We start from the raw sequence: 16238 nt of genomic DNA, 5'->3' as shown, positions 1-16238 counted from the left end.
TCACTTCCATGTATGCCAGGGGCAATGTTACAGCTGTTAAAGAGGAAAGAGTGTTCTAAAAATTCTGACCCTATGAAGTGTAGATAATGTGCGATTTTAGGCCAGAAGAGATAAAAAGGCCTATTTGTTTGGGACTAGTGTTCACCTGAAGAGCTGAGATAAATATGGTTTTCACAAAAGCCAATTTGAGATTAAGATCATTCGTTTTCTGTGCATTGAATGTCGATTAAAATATATTACATTTTTGTGGAGTTTGTTTAAAGTCAATATTGCATTGAACAACACATGCAATGCAGATTTGGAAAACCAAAACACAATTTTAACCAAATTATTTATTCCAAAAAAAGGGAAAATTTTAAATGAGAAGTTTAGCTTGTGTGTCTAAATTTTCAGTTTAAGCCAACAAATTGTATTCTAATGCATCCCTATTATCTACAGCCACAACAACAAAGATGTAATTCTATAACTCTATAAAGACTTATTTGAAGATGAAGAAACAGCATAATGCTTCTTTATGTAGTCTATCGAAGCAATAACCTGAGAACTCAGGATTTCTCTCAAACATCAATAGTCTAAGATGTTTTACAAGCAAATCATGATGTAATTATCAAAACACAAGACCAATTTAACCATAAACTTTTTTATTATTATTTAACATAGAAATATTGAGGCTTCTGCAAAACCTTTGAAGAGTCTGGTTAAAAACTGAAACTACAGCTAACTATAGCAAAACTAAGCTTAACCCATTATTTTTATTATCCGTCCTTCTGTTAAGAAGCTGAAAGTGTGGCCCCATTGGTTACAGCAAGGTGCCAGGCTGAGTGTTTTAGGGCAAGGTCTTCTAATGAAGAGGAATGTCAAATTGAAGAGCTGGTGTAAACATGTATTCCTGTGATCAGATGCTTTCTGTAGTTTTCTCACTGCTGTCATTTTTATTGTGCTTTTTCTGTGATTGAGAGGAAAACAGCACAAATTTAAAGTCTCATCTAAACTCTCCCAGCAGTAGGGTTGAGAACTGAGAATCGGTTCTTATACAGTATTGGTAGTGTTTTTTTGTTTGTTTTTTAAATACCGGAACCATGCGACATTCCTAAGTTTCGGTTCCGAAAATGGTTCTGGTGTGATGTGTGGGCGAAGTACTGGGAGCTTATCCTGCAATAGCAACGTATCACTTCATGAATATTAATAAAGTAATGAATGCACCGAAAAGCCCTCTCCCTACTCATATACTCTTTGTGTCAGATATCAACGCAGAGAGAGAGTATAAGACAGCAGAGTTGCATGATTAATCTTTAAAAAAAGCTTGATCTCGATTCCAACACCCACGAGATTTTATTTCTTAATGACAAAAACTTTGGAAAAAAATAAAATAAATTAAAGCTGCAAGCAGCATTTATCGGGGTTCAAGCAGTTAACGCCGTTAAGGACTTTAAGCACAAAAGCATCAAAAGTTATAAAGTTTTATTTAGCAAGCATGTAACCACTGACATCATAGATGGAAAAGACCATGTTCTAGCATCATTTACCATGGTATACCACATTCTAGCATGATTTACCCTGCTCTAGCATGATTTACCATGATATATCACGTTCTAGAATGATTTACCAGGATTCTAGCATGCTTTACCATGATTTACCACATTACTAGCAATTATGTGAAGTGTCAGTGCAAATGAAGTGATAAACACTGACAAAATATGATTTTGTTATAATAGTTATTGTTATATAAGTGATTTGCACAAAGCACAAGTGAAAAGACTTCATAAGTAGAATGGCCAGTAGAGGGCACTAGAAGACCACTTATTGGCTCAGTTTGACTTTAAATTTAATTATTTTTACCAGTTTTCTGCACTAAAGCAAACCAGTGTTTCCATGTTAACTCAATAATGCATGCTTACACACACACACACACACAAAGACAAATGTTGTTGTTGTTTTTTCAATGCTATTGGGATATGTCATAATGAAAATATATTTGAATGGTCTATGATCACAAATGGTCTACATTTCACAAAGTCTTTGTAAGCTATTAATCAGATGATTCAGAATTTATTCAGAAACCTAAGACTACACACACACACACATTATGTTGTAGATACAGACATTTGAAATATATGATGTGATCAAACTGTCAATACTAATACTAATGTTGTTGCATGATTTTGTTAATGATGTTGTCACATATGCTCACCAATATTTGTGAAGTTCTGAGTTTTCATTTAGGATTTATAGGCTTTTTAGTGTATTTTGCCTGGCCCATTTTATAAATGACCCTATTACAGCCATCCAAATGCAAAAGTTCAACTTTTTTTGATAATTATTGATCTTGAGAGTCCAGAGAATTGTCCTACACTGGTCTGGTTCCGATCGGGCAAAAAACCTAGGACTAGTTCGCAAAAGTAGGTTTTTAACATATTCACGAATAATTAATGAACGGTTTGATTGACAGCAATGCTTCTTGAGGCAAAGTTGTTCAGCATGAGCAGATTTATCAAATTTAAATGCAAAAGAAAAGGCATGAGAGTCGGCTGTTTTTGTCAATTTTAAGTTTTAATTTAAAATGTTTGCGATTTTAATATAACTACACGGCTAAATATTTTACCACTTGCTTATAAATCTATATAGAATTAGTGCATTGAATAATACATTGTTTAAATTGTGCTTAAAAGTGAATTACGTCTATTAAAGAGTATTTGTGTACAAAGAGAATCGCAATGCTGACAAACTTTTTTTTTTTTTAAATAAAAGTAGCTGATAACTTCTGGATTTGAAATAAAAAAATAGAGATTATGTGTTTGTGGTAAAGACGTGGATCAGTTACGCACTGCAAACGCAGCATATGTGAAAGCACTATAGTGCGTGCTGCTCCTGCACCGCATACGGAGTGTGTGTGAAATGGGCATCATACTTAACTTTGTTTGTTGTCGTTTACGCCAACTCACCGCATCTGCATCTTATAATAATGCCGCGAGTGGGGCTTGAAGAAGTGACATCGCCTGATGCAGCCCCTGAAGTGAGACACGGGAAACAGAAATACTGCAAAATAATAATAATAATAATAATAATAATAATAATAATGCAACTAAACAAGACGAAATAACGTCATAACATTTTGTCTCGTCTTGTTTTGGTCAACGAAAATTTTGTTAATCACATTCTTGTTTTTATTAGCATTATACATTTAATTATAGTTATCACATGACCAGAATTTACGTTGCGTCTCGTTTTCATCACGTGGTTCGTTGACGACGATATTTAGTCATCATTTTCGTTGACGAAAGAAACAGTAGTAATCGGATATTGTATTTGACTCAAAACACAATGTGATTCATAATTCCTTCCAATAAACCACCTTATCTTTCTATAGTAAAATTGTATGTTCAACAATATGAATTGGAAATGCTGGAGAGATGAATTGATTAAGTTGAACAAAGTTCATGAATCAAGCGACTCAGCTGATCAGAGTTCGTGAATCAATGATCAATGAATGATTAAGTTTAAAGAGCTGTTCAAACTTCTCTCGATCAGTTAAAGTACAAAAAACAAAGTCTCTCCATTTCAGAAGTAAAAACAATCAATCAATTCCACAAATCAAAGTCCTTTGAGTCCAAAAAACAAAATAAAATTGTAATTATCCTACCAGTTGATGGTTTCAAATTACGGTTCACAGGGGAAACAGGTCCATGGGCACTGGTCTGCTAGCCATTTGAGCATATTTAATTGCATTCAATAGGCAGACGATTCACCTTCATGGGATTATTTATGGCACAAAACAGGATACACTTGCCGATCACGTTGTAGCAACAATGGGTTGTACATTAATATTAATATTAGCTCAAATGATCTATAGGGAATTTTAATAATTAATCATGAATATGATTAATATTTTGTATGTTACAGTTAAATTAATTTATCGCAGCTGAACTAGATTGATATATGAATGATTACCATAACGGGTTATGGTTCGTCATTAATACATCAAATAGTCTTATTTCAGCTCGAAGTTATGGGATAACTTTAATGGAATTAATTTAGTTATCAAACAATCTGTTTGTCCAGCAAACATTGAATTGAACGTAAGATTAACTTAATTCTCAAGGAAAATTATCCTTCTTACAAACACGAGAAAGAGTATCTTTTCCAGGCCTTGAAAAGACAACTTTCTATGTTTGTAAAATTAGCTTACTTAAATCGTAGGCTACCAAGATAAAGCATATAGCTACGATCGAACATTTCAGGGACTAAGTAACATGGGCAATTAAAACAGAGTCAGTCAAGGACATATGGAATTTATTAATTAGACTAATACTACATTGAACTAAGGAATACAAGTTCTACAATTTACACAAGTAAATATGTATGTACAGGACACGTAAACAAAATACAAGACTAAACGGATAACAGATGAGAGAGGGAGAGGAAGGGAGAAAGTGAAACTAAAGTTCAGTATGAGAGAGATCACCGAGATGACCTCAGCATGGCAAAATCACAGACAGTAACCCGTAAGAGACAACAAAGAAATCACATTGTAAGTTCAATTCAATAATCGATACTTGCATGGCACATGGTTCTCTGTGTGTGAGGGAGGAAGGCAGGGTTCTGCGTGTCTTTCAAGCAGCGTGAGTCGTCTGAGGGGAGGTGTGCGCGTGCTGTGTCTTCCGGCGCGCGTGCGAGCGCAGGAGCTTCAAAGAGTCTTTCTTTGAGTTGAAGTTGCCGGGAATGATTCAGGCTAAGTTCATTCAGATCGTGAATGAGCAGAGGCGAATAGGAAAACGAAAGAAATAAAAGAGAATAAAAGAGAAGCAGGCCGAAGCCGGTCCGGGCTTGGGTTTTGGAGGAGGAAGAAGAGCGTAGGAATGAGAGAGAGAAGAAGGAGGGTTTGGACTTTTTATCAGTGTCCTGTGTACGCCTCCTTTTTCGTGGATGACGAATCAGTTTAGGGCATTCCGAGCAGGAAGATCGTCTGGGTGTGTTAATGCTTCCCGACCCTCGTGTGGAATCACGAGGGGGCAAAATATGATATTATGCTCAGGGAATTAAAACGCATGGAACCATAACGTTTATCACAGTCTCTTATCAAAAATCTTCTTCGTCATGCCGAGGGGATCCAAACAATACTAAGGACGAATATTGGCAAAGATAGCAACATAGAGATACATTATTTTGTTGACACGAAGGCACTTTAAGATTACATTACTGTAATTCAAAAACACAACTACTCTAATATCCTTCTGGGGAACATGCAAATCACCCAGAACACGCTTTATACAGTTGTAATAGTTGGTAAAATGAAATTTTACCAGTGGAAGTCCGTATATGGTAATGTGCGTGTGTGTGTGTATCTGTGAGTTTTGGAATGTGTGTGCGTTGGAATGTTGCGCCCCTGTTATCAATGATATCGGGTTACAGGATGCGATTCTACTGGGAGAAGATTCTTCAAAGAAAAATACATTTCAGAGCCAACACTCGAAGATCATAGCTATACGATCACAACAACATTAATCACACATACATACAGGAAGTTCAGATACAAGTCTGAGTTACATACATTAAAAGGATATTAAGGTAAACACAACAGATGTTTGTGTGTGTGTGTGTGTGTGTGTGTGTGTATGTATGTGTGTGTGTGTGTCATTCAGAATTCAGGCTGCTTTTGTGAACTCTTGTCCTTTCCCCCAAGGTGCAATAAAATGTCGTAAAAGTCCATTTGTTCCAGTCTTTATGGAGCCTGGCGTATGATTTGTAATTTCGAAGTCAGGAGGTTACGAGCTCTGATAAGCTTAGCAAAGAACGTTATGGGCAGGAATGTGCTTAGAAAACACAGAGAGTCCGAATTTGTTAATTTCAGAATCAAACGAACGAATGATTCAAATAGCCCAGTCGCTACAGTCCCCCTTTCCGTCCGATGAAGTCCCTGCGTGGACATCATCGGACGGCAATCATCACGATGGGCAGATGACAGGTGAATCATGATGGTCGTGTAGCCGGTGGATCATGATGGTCGTGTAGCAGGTGGATCTTGGAGCTGAGGATTCAGCTCGATGAGGTTCGGCATGGTCTCTGACTTGACACCCCCTTTCCGGGGATTCCGTCTGAAACCTTTGGACACAGCTTTCGTGAGCTTGGCTGTATCGCATCTCGTTGAGTCTTCTGTACAGGATGGAGGCCAACATGGTGTCAGGGTGTGGCTGATTACCTGCAGAGGTGCACAGCCCAATGTCGGCGGCGGTCCCGGCTTGGACCGCAGATGAAGTGTTCAGAACGGGTCGTCGAGACAGTGCTCGGAGGGCTGTGTTGACAGGAGCAGGGTCGGTGAGTTGGGACCCCCTTTTCTCAATCCAGAGTTCCAGTCCTGGATTCAAGGTGAAGTTGAAGTTCTTGGAGGATGGTAGTTTCAGTGCTGTCTGGCACTCTTTGCTGGGAAGCTGGTACCATGTCAGGCCATCAAGGTGTAGGATGACACCTTTCAGTACTTGAAGTCCCATTTCCTGGTTGAGCATGTTGACACGGCTGGTTGTGTCATGCTGGTCGTGAGTGACAGCGGCTGTGCGCACAGGTGTGTTAGCAGACCACCTTTCACCTACAATCTCTGCTTGCGTCTCTGTCACTTGTGTGTGAGGCTTAGCTTCGGCAGGGCAGAGATAATGAATGTCTTTGGTCATAGTGCACAGGTGCAGGTTTGGGGCTGAGTACGGTTGTATGTCGCTGTCGTGGTAGGCCACCACGTCTGGAGTGCGTATCTTGATGTGGGTGTTGCGTTCCCAAAACCTGACCTTGCAAATGTCTTTAAGTCTGTAGACTTGGCTTGACTCGATGATAGGCGGATTTAGGAGAAGGCCCACTTCTCTCTGCTCGGGATCGACGCAGAGTGAGATGGTGCTACCCAGAGAGTAGGCCAGGTGTTTTTGTAGAAAGTCAGCTGGCGTGTTGATGGCGGAAACCAGCACAGTTAGCATCAGGCTTAGTGTCAGGTATGGTGGGATTACACCTGTGGCTATGCTGTCATTGGAGGAGCTAACCTCCCACAGCATGTCTGTCGTTGGCACTGTAACCAGCTGAGTCTGGACAAAGTCACTCTGTAAGACAGTAAACTGCGACTTCATGGAGTTTGCGGTCTGGTTCGCTGCATTTACACTGGACACACCAATGTTAAACAGAGTTCTGGCGGCAGCTCCGGTTCCGAGCAATGCTCCCAGGAACTGGCTGGAGTGGTGGTTGGTGCTTAGGAGTCCCGATTGTGCAACAGTCACTTTCTCAAGTTGGTTGAACATGTGTTCGACCTTGGCCTCGGCGTGAGAGAGGGAGTCCTCTGTCCGTCGGACACTTGTCCAGATGTATTGGGCTACGGAGCTGGGGTGGTGTGCTCTGTAGACCGGGCGGGGCTGGATGAGTCGAACATGCACTTGCTGGGGGTAGGTCCTGCCGTCAGTGATCTAGGGTCTCGGTCGTTCTCTTGGTGGCAGCTGTCCTCTGGTTGGCAGACAGTACAGCATGGCGAACCGCAGCAGCAACCTGGTACAGACAACAGGGAGAGAGAGAGAGAAAGGGGAGGAAGAAGCCAGCAAGGGTTGTCTTTGATTGGACAGGGCAGTCTTTTTACTTTGTGGGCGGCGACTGGGTTTAGTTCGCCTTGGCCCATGTTTTGCCACATCTTGCTGTTGGCTTGTCGCTTGCTTCAGTGTCTCGTCAGTGTCTCTGGTGTTGCGGTGTGCAGCACATGATCTCTCAGGACCTGAAGTGGGACAATCACATTGACTCCATTGTCAAAAAGGCCCAACAGAGGTTGTACTTCCTTCGTCAACTGAAAAAGTTCAACCTACCACAAGCGCAGATGACTCAGTTTTACTCAGCTGTTATTGAGTCGGTTCTGTGCACTTCTATAACTGTCTGGTTTGGGTCAGCCAGCAAATCAGATATAAGAAGACTACAACGGACTGTTAGGACAGCTGAAAGGATCATTGGTGTACACCTCCCCAACCTTCAGGACTTGTACAATGCCAGAGTGAAGAAACGGGCAGGGAACATCATCACAGACCCCTCCCACCCCGGCCAAAACCTGTTTGCACTTCTGCCGTCAGGCAGACGTTACAGATCTCTGCGCACTAGAACATCTAGGCACAAAAACAGTTTTTTCCCCCATGCTATCTCCAGCTTAAACAGCTAAAACAGCAATTAACACCTGCTGTATAATTCATTCAGTACTTGAGAGAGAAGCAAGAGGTTTTTTTGTGTAAATACATATACAAATTTTATTTATAGAGCTGTACACACAATGCACAAATCTGTACATAACTGTTTCAGATGTATACTATAACTATTATTATTGTTTATTCTATTTATTTATGTTCTCATTTAAATGCCTGTTCTAATGTCATATATGTATGTATGTACCAAGAGCTCCCGTAAAAACCACAAAAAATTCCTTGTGTGTTTGTGCACACTTGGCGAATAAAGCTCATTCTGATTCTGATTCTGATTCTGATTCTGATGATGCGTTATAGACGAACATTAGCAGTTTATCCCCCTTTGTGCGCCGTGGCATTACATGCCTTGGCATAGTGATGTCAATCGGTGCACAACTCATAATGTTGTTCTGTACACGCAGCATGTGCGTGGTGTCATGCAGTGGTCTGAGGCACTGGTTGGTAGTGAGGTCAGACGGCGTGTGAGGGTGGATAAGGAAAGTCTTTATGTAGCTGACAAAAGCCCGCATGTCCATTATGGTTGTCTTTTCAAATAGCGGAGCCAGCGTAAGCGGCTCTGAAGTAGGCAGTTGAGTTTGTAAAGTTCTTATGCTGTGTGTAAGCTTTTCAACCTCTAGGGTGGGTGGGTGGGTTGAAAGTGACCACAGCTTGTTGTTTAATGCACCAGGCTTGGCAATGGCTTGAATGAGGTCATGTCGCTGCAGGTCAGTCATGACATTGAGGCAGCAAGTGTCAAAGTCTTTGGTGGGCTGTAAGGTGCAGGGTAGCGGATTCGAACCTTCAGTTGGTGCTGAGTCTGTGTCTTTTTGGCTGGCTGTGGGAGTTCCCATGAACTCTGTGACCTTTGTGACCTGACTGTCTGGCTGTGACTGGAGGGGGCAAAGTTCTCGTACTTGAGCCCAGACTTTGAGCTGTTTCAAGTCCAGTAACGGTTCAAAACGATCTAGAAGGTCTCTGCCGATGAGGAACGGAAAATTGTCAATTTTTGAGATGAACACGGGATGGACTAGACTCAAAGGACCAATCGTCAGGTGAATGTGGGCTACCTGTTCGAGCCGGATGTCATGTTGACTGTATGACTGTACGTTCAGTTCACAAGTTTGAGGTGTAAGAGTTTGATCTTGTCTCTTAGCTTCAGATTGGAGTCTTTTGAAAAGTTCATTTGAGATCACCGTAATGTCTGATCCTGTGTCGATCAGGGCTTCCATGCTCACTGCCTTTTCCAACGTGATGTTCAGATGGAGTTTCCGGCCCACCCCCTTTTCGATCAGGTTGCCCAGGAATGTTGGCATGGCAAGTGTGATGAATGATGGGTGGTTAGGACCGGTCTCGTGTAGCTCGCCGCGGAGGCAGGTAGCCAAAACAGCATTTCCTGGTACCTTGGGATTGTGGTACCTGATGTGAGGAACTGTGCTGTCTCGTTCAGGCTGTGTAGCTGTCAGCTGTGGAGCTTGGGTGATGCTGTCACTTTGTGATGTGACAGCTGGCTCTGTGGTCTGTAGATGACGAGCAGTGTTCGGGGTGCTTGGCTCAGTCAGATGGCGGTCAGACAGGGTGTTGATTTCAGTTCTTATGCTTAGACATAAGATGTCTGGGTCTTTCTTGTCTTGCTTGTGAGTTTTTCTGTAAAGAAGCTCTTTCAGCACCCTCAGGATCTCTGCTGTTTCAGACGTGGCTGCGCTGTGTTTTTCTGATGTGGGCTCAGGATTGAGCTTACCAATGTCGTGTCGAGAGTGGTTCCAGTCTCTGTCGGGGCTTGGTGTTCTGGCCGGCGGGTGATGCTGGTCCCAGAATCTTTTAGAGCGGTTGCTCTGGTGCTTTGGTCGAGCACCCCCACGATTGTGTTGCCCTCTGCTGGCGTGGAACGGTTTTGACTGTCCGTCAAAAAGTCTGTGACTGTGGTGTTGTGGGGCTCCCTCTAAAGTCAGCTCTGGGCAGTGCTCAGAGACAGAATAGCTCGTGGGGTTTTTCACAGCCTTTTCAGAAATAGTCTTTTGCTTGTTGTAGGCTTTATGGGCTAGTTCTCGCAGCTGTTGTGTAGACATGCTACGTGGGCACGCGGCCACGCCCAAATGGTAACTTAAAGTGGGATGTAGGTTTCTGAGGAACAGAGTCTTAAAGTTGATGTCCTGTTCCATCCCGGGCTCATTCCGTGCTCCGAAGAAGACTTGTCGGAGTCGGTTGTAGTAGGTCTGGGGGTGTTCACGCCGACCTTGCTTGAGGTCTACAGCAGCGAAGAAACCTTGATCGGAGTCTGGATCAGAGAATTCACGGATCAAAGCTTGCCGTAATTGTTGGACGTCCGTTTTGACAGGCTGAGGTTGACGGTCTAGGAAGCTACGAACATCACTGCTAGCCGTTATTCTTAACAGATACAAATTGTCCCAAGCTGTCATGTTGGCGACAGTTTGCAAGTGAAAGTCGATGTCTTTTAAATAAGCATGAACGTCACGACCTTCTGCAGAATCTGGATCGAACATAGGAATGTTTCGAGCTAGCTTGTCAAGTTCTCGGGGGGTCGTGCCGTGGTTAGTGGCATGGGATGTCTGAAGGGGTCCTCCCCCTTTTGCTGCTGACAGGTGTTCTTGAAAGCTGGCTGGTGATGTCTTGAGCCGTGGGCTTACATCTCCCTTTTCAGTTTTGGGTTCTTGGCTGAAAGGGTTGGGGTGGCTGGCCGGGAGAAACTCTGTGATGTGTGTTTCTCCGTTCCAGCCACTCTGCATTCTGTAAGATTGTCTCAGTTCTGCATGGACAGTGTCAAGTTCATCTTGGAGCTCGTCTCTCTGCAGAGTAAGCTCGCCGATTTTAGCTCGGGCCGTTTGCAAATGTTTTTCGCAGGCCCTGGCTTTTGCTTCTGCTTCTTTTAGTTCAGTCTCGGCTCTCTCTAGGAGAGCGTCACTTTGTTGGAGTTTTTCGTCGAGTTCTTTTCTGGTTTCTCTCTCCAACTGTTCTCTTTGGTCTGTGTCGAGGCGCAGATCTTGCAGGGCATTTCGAAGTCTTTCTACTTCTTTCTGTAGTTCTGGATCTGTGGCGTCCTCTTTCTCGCGCTGGTTCTGGGTCTCGAGGAGGAGCTGATCTAGACGACTCTGGGTACGGGCCTGGTCCTTCCAGGCCTCATCCGCTTGAAGCTTTAGCGTTGCGGCTTGCTGCTCCAGGTCGATGTTGCTCCGTTCGCTGAGCCGTGCCTGGGCGACGAGGAGGTGAGCTAGGGTCCCGGTGATCCTGGCGAGTTCTTTGTGGGTGTAACTCTGGCTAGGATCCTGTGCCATCAGCTGGTCCAGCTCAGTGTCCAGCTGCGTTTGGTTCAGATACTGCAGGTCACTGGCTTCCTTGGGCAGGAAGGTGCTCGTTGTCGCTTCCAGCCATGTCGCTAAGTGCGGGACTGGATGCACGGGACATATTGGCTTCACTGTGGGCGAGAGAAAACACAGCACACACACAAAGAGACCAATGCAAGTTCGTTCTAAGGTTGATTAGCTATACTCATAAGGCCTATGCCGTTTATGAGAATTTTGGGCTAACTGATGCACAGTTAGACAGTTAGCGGAGCCAATTGACTTGGGGCGAAGGACCCGAACTAGAGATTTGACAGGCAGTAGCCTCGCGGGTCACGTGATGACACCGGCTGCTTGGTTTGTCGCTCTATTACTTAGCTTCCTTGGTGGCTCTCATAGGTTACTTGTCTCTAGGTGAAAATGAAAGAAACAAATCACAACCGAACAAAGGATAGAAAAGACTGAGGTACAACAAAACACTAGTGATGACTAGGTCTGAAATTAAAATAAACAGAATAGTAACACAGTACGTGTTCAAGAGGATAAAGAGACCTAAGCTATTACCACTGCTAGGGTTTAAGATAGACCAACAGGTGAGTGGGGGCTATCGGGGCAGGAAACCTAGGAAGATGGTATGGCTTAGAGAAGAGAGAAAGGTGGGCCAAACATCTAGAATGTACCCAGGGGGATATCTAATATTCTGTGGCTTATAGTAAGTGGAATGGGTTTTACTAAATTTAGTTTACCTGCGGTGAATTGAGGCCACTCAGGTGGGAACCAGTGGCTCGGTCAACCTCTCCGACGGTTCTCCAACACTTGACCGCAGTGCTCTCGGGCAACCTCGTCTCTCGGTACCACGGTGTGCCCACTCAAACCACTTCCGACTTTAAACACAAAGTGGCAACGCCAAGGTGTCAATCATCAGACGGCACGGAAAGATTGAGTTTTCCTCGGAACTCTCCTTTCGGAGTGGTCCTTTCAGCAGACCCCAGTTCGAGTGATTGTCTCAAAATTGCCTTGTGTGTCGCTGACGTTGACTTAACCTTTTGGCGGGCCAAATTGCTGATGTCGGGGTGGCGTGCCACAACCGGAGGTACGAGATTCGGAAGAGTCCGAGACACACGGCCAGTGCCAGGTAGCGTCGGACAGATGACCTCACTCGCGGAAACCAACCCGAGATGACTGCATCTCACCACAGTGCTCTGGTGAATGCCACCTATAAATACACAAAAGGATAAACAAGTGAAACTTAAAGTGAATTAAGGCTAGTTTGTTTAAACCAAATGGATTAATTATTTATGTGGCAATAAGAGTCAAAGGTTTTACTAAATAATTATAACAAAAGGAGATTATGATAACGTCACTTATCAAAATGACCTAACCCAAAAGAGAGAAGGAAAAGAATAACAGTAGAAATAAAATGATAGAAATTATTTTTTTTTAAATAAAATCAAAATGAAATGACAGGATGAACCCAGGAGAAGAGGCAGGCCGCAGTAGTGGGTTTTCACCACAAGGGGGCGTGCTCCCTCTCTGTGCTCAACCTGGCAAACAGAAAACTTAATTCAAATCAAAAATTCAAAACTTGTTTAAATTAAAATTTAAAATAAGCATGTAAGGAAATGTAAAAATCAGAATATCTTATAATAATCCAGATACACTAAAGTATCAGTCCTATTTATAAAAATAATCAGGAGAGAAAGCCGATATAAAAGAGTGAAAGGAGGAAAATAGTGATGCCGACTTAGTATCCACAAGGCCACACGATGGTGCTGTTTCCTCCAAGTGGATATCAGTGGGTGAATACACAACTCAATTTAAATTTAAAATTCAAACTAGTTTAAATCAAATTTGAATGAGCATGTAAAGAACATGTAAAAGGAAAACTCAGAATAATATCCAATAATAATTAATGGTAACAGTGAAGTCTCATCAATAATTATTAAGATAATCAAAAGAGAAAAGTGGAAGTAAACAATTCCCGACAGGATTTGTAAAGAGAGAAAAGAGAGCTGAGTGGACCGACCTAGCGGGAGGCGGCCACTAGGTGCCGTTGTTTCCTCTAAGGGAATGGCTGAGATTTAATCTGAGTTTTAATCCAAATCTTGTTTGAACCAAACTCAGAGTAAATGTATCAGTCCAAAAGCAGGAAAATTGTCTAACACAAAATAATAATCGCACGAGCAAAGCTATAAATGCGAATAGTTATTTAGAGTTTAAACATTAATTCACAGGGAAATGAATTCAGCCGTAAAGAGAGCGTTATCTGATAACTGGCCACGAGATGGCGTTGTTGCGCTCATGCAGGCGGAAATCAGGGGGGCAAAGGGGTAATTTGAGGCTGCTAACCACTTGCGCCCTCTGGCGTTTAGTAAATGGAATTACACAACTTTAATGTGATTCAAACGCTAAGAGCTTTTCAGCTCGCGTCACGCGCTGATTTCTGCAACACTCACAAATAGGACAGAGGTCTCTGCGGACCTTTTGGTGCTATTAATACTGCACAGGAAAGTATGGCGGGGTTTCTTCGCCGCGAATACTCAAATGTGGGCAACAGGAATTTTCCGTCTGTTGCTAGACTCCCATATTACACATTTATCAAAATAGCCCTTATGATTTGTGTATTTAGGTTTTCGATTGATTAGCTAGGTCAATGTTAACCAGGAGTTTACCGTTTTGTTGAATATCACTGGACTAACCACGAATTCAATAACGATAGCATGCATGCATTGCAAGGCCTAAATGTTTAAAAAGGAATCTCGCTTTAGAAACATATTTATTAATACCGGTAGTACGCACGTGAGAATTCTTCATTCACAGCGATTTAAAACAAATATTAGAAATGTATCAACTGCAGAGATATTTCTTCATCTCTTAACAGGACATTTGTAATATTAAATACTGCAGTGTACGTAGCATTTAACAGTGCTAAAATCGTCTAGGCATAATGCGCAAAAATTATTAATAACCATATAAACAGACTGAAACTGACTATTGCTCATAAACAAAGTTTGAAATGCGTCGCGTTCTCCACCACAACTGTAGCAACAATGGGTTGTACATTAATATTAATATTAGCTCAAATGATCTATAGGGAATTTTAATAATTAATCATGAATATGATTAATATTTTGTATGTTACAGTTAAATTAATTTATCGCAGCTGAACTAGATTGATATATGAATGATTACCATAACGGGTTATGGTTCGTCATTAATACATCAAATAGTCTTATTTCAGCTCGAAGTTATGGGATAACTTTAATGGAATTAATTTAGTTATCAAACAATCTGTTTGTCCAGCAAACATTGAATTGAACGTAAGATTAACTTAATTCTCAAGGAAAATTATCCTTCTTACAAACACGAGAAAGAGTATCTTTTCCAGGCCTTGAAAAGACAACTTTCTATGTTTGTAAAATTAGCTTACTTAAATCGTAGGCTACCAAGATAAAGCATATAGCTAAGATCGAACATTTCAGGGACTAAGTAACATGGGCAATTAAAACAGAGTCAGTCAAGGACATATGGAATTTAATAATTAGACTAATACTACATTGAACTAAGGAATACAAGTTCTACAATTTACACGAGTAAATATGTATGTACAGGACACGTAAACAAAATACAAGACTAAACGGATAACAGATGAGAGAGGGAGAGGAAGGGAGAAAGTGAAACTAAAGTTCAGGATGAGAGAGATCACCGAGATGACCTCAGCATGGCAAAATCACAGACAGTAACCCGTAAGAGACAACAAAGAAATCACATTGTAAGTTCAATTCAATAATCGATACTTGCATGGCACATGGTTCTCTGTGTGTGAGGGAGGAAGGCAGGGTTCTGCGTGTCTTTCAAGCAGCGTGAGTCGTCTGAGGGGAGGTGTGCGCGTGCTGTGTCTTCCGGCGCGCGTGCGAGCGCGGGAGCTTCAAAGAGTCTTTCTTTGAGGTGAAGTTGCCGGGAATGATTCAGGCTAAGTTCATTCAGATCGTGAATGAGCAGAGGCGAATAGGAAAACGAAAGAAATAAAAGAGAATAAAAGAGAAGCAGGCCGAAGCCGGTCCGGGCTTGGTGTTTTTGAGGAGGAAGAAGAGCGTAGGAATGAGAGAGAGAAGAAGGAGGGTTTGGACTTTTTATCAGTGTCCTGTGTACGCCTCCTTTTTCGTGGATGACGAATCAGTTTAGGGCATTCCGAGCAGGAAGATCGTCTGGGTGTGTTAATGCTTCCCGACCCTCGTGTGGAATCACGAGGGGGCAAAATATGATATTATGCTCAGGGAATTAAAACGCATGGAACCATAACGTTTATCACAGTCTCTTATCAAAAATCTTCTTCGTCATGCCGAGGGGATCCAAACAATACTAAGGACGAATACTGGCAAAGATAGCAACATAGAGATACATTATTTTGTTGACACGAAGGCACTTTAAGATTACATTACTGTAATTCAAAAACACAACTACTCTAATATCCTTCTGGGGAACATGCAAATCACCCAGAACACGCTTTATACAGTTGTAATAGTTGTTAAAATGAAATTTTACCAGTGGAAGTCCGTATATGGTAATGTGCATGTGTGTGTGTATCTGTGAGTTTTGGAATGTGTGTGCGTTGGAATGTTGCGCCCCTGTTATCAATGATATCGGGTTACAGGATGCGATTCTACTGGGAGAAGATTCTTCAGAGAAAAATACATTTCAGAGCCAACACTCGAAGATCATAGCTATACGATCACAACAACATTAATCACACATACAT

The 16238-nt window shown here is 42.2% G+C and overlaps 1 protein-coding gene across 8 annotated transcripts in view; it reads right to left on the bottom strand.

Annotated features, from left to right (window-relative positions):
* The window catches only part of thrb (thyroid hormone receptor beta), a 252796-nt gene that overhangs the window by 211748 nt on the left and 24810 nt on the right, over nucleotides 1-16238 (bottom strand). For 2 of the 8 annotated variants that reach the window (XM_081375851.1, XM_081375849.1), the window contains exon 2: nucleotides 2914-3008. The exons of the other annotated variants lie outside the window; for them this stretch is intronic. The gene's annotated coding sequence lies outside the window, so the exon portion shown is untranslated. The remainder of the gene's footprint in view (nucleotides 1-2913; nucleotides 3009-16238) is intronic. 8 annotated transcript variants of the gene reach the window in all.

This window comes from Scardinius erythrophthalmus (assembly GCF_964197995.2).
Source record: "Scardinius erythrophthalmus genome assembly, chromosome: 10".
NCBI classification, from domain to species: Eukaryota; Metazoa; Chordata; class Actinopteri; order Cypriniformes; family Leuciscidae; genus Scardinius; species Scardinius erythrophthalmus.
The sequence above is the reverse complement of the archived record's forward strand: the minus strand, read 5'-3'. Positions and strand labels throughout refer to the sequence as shown.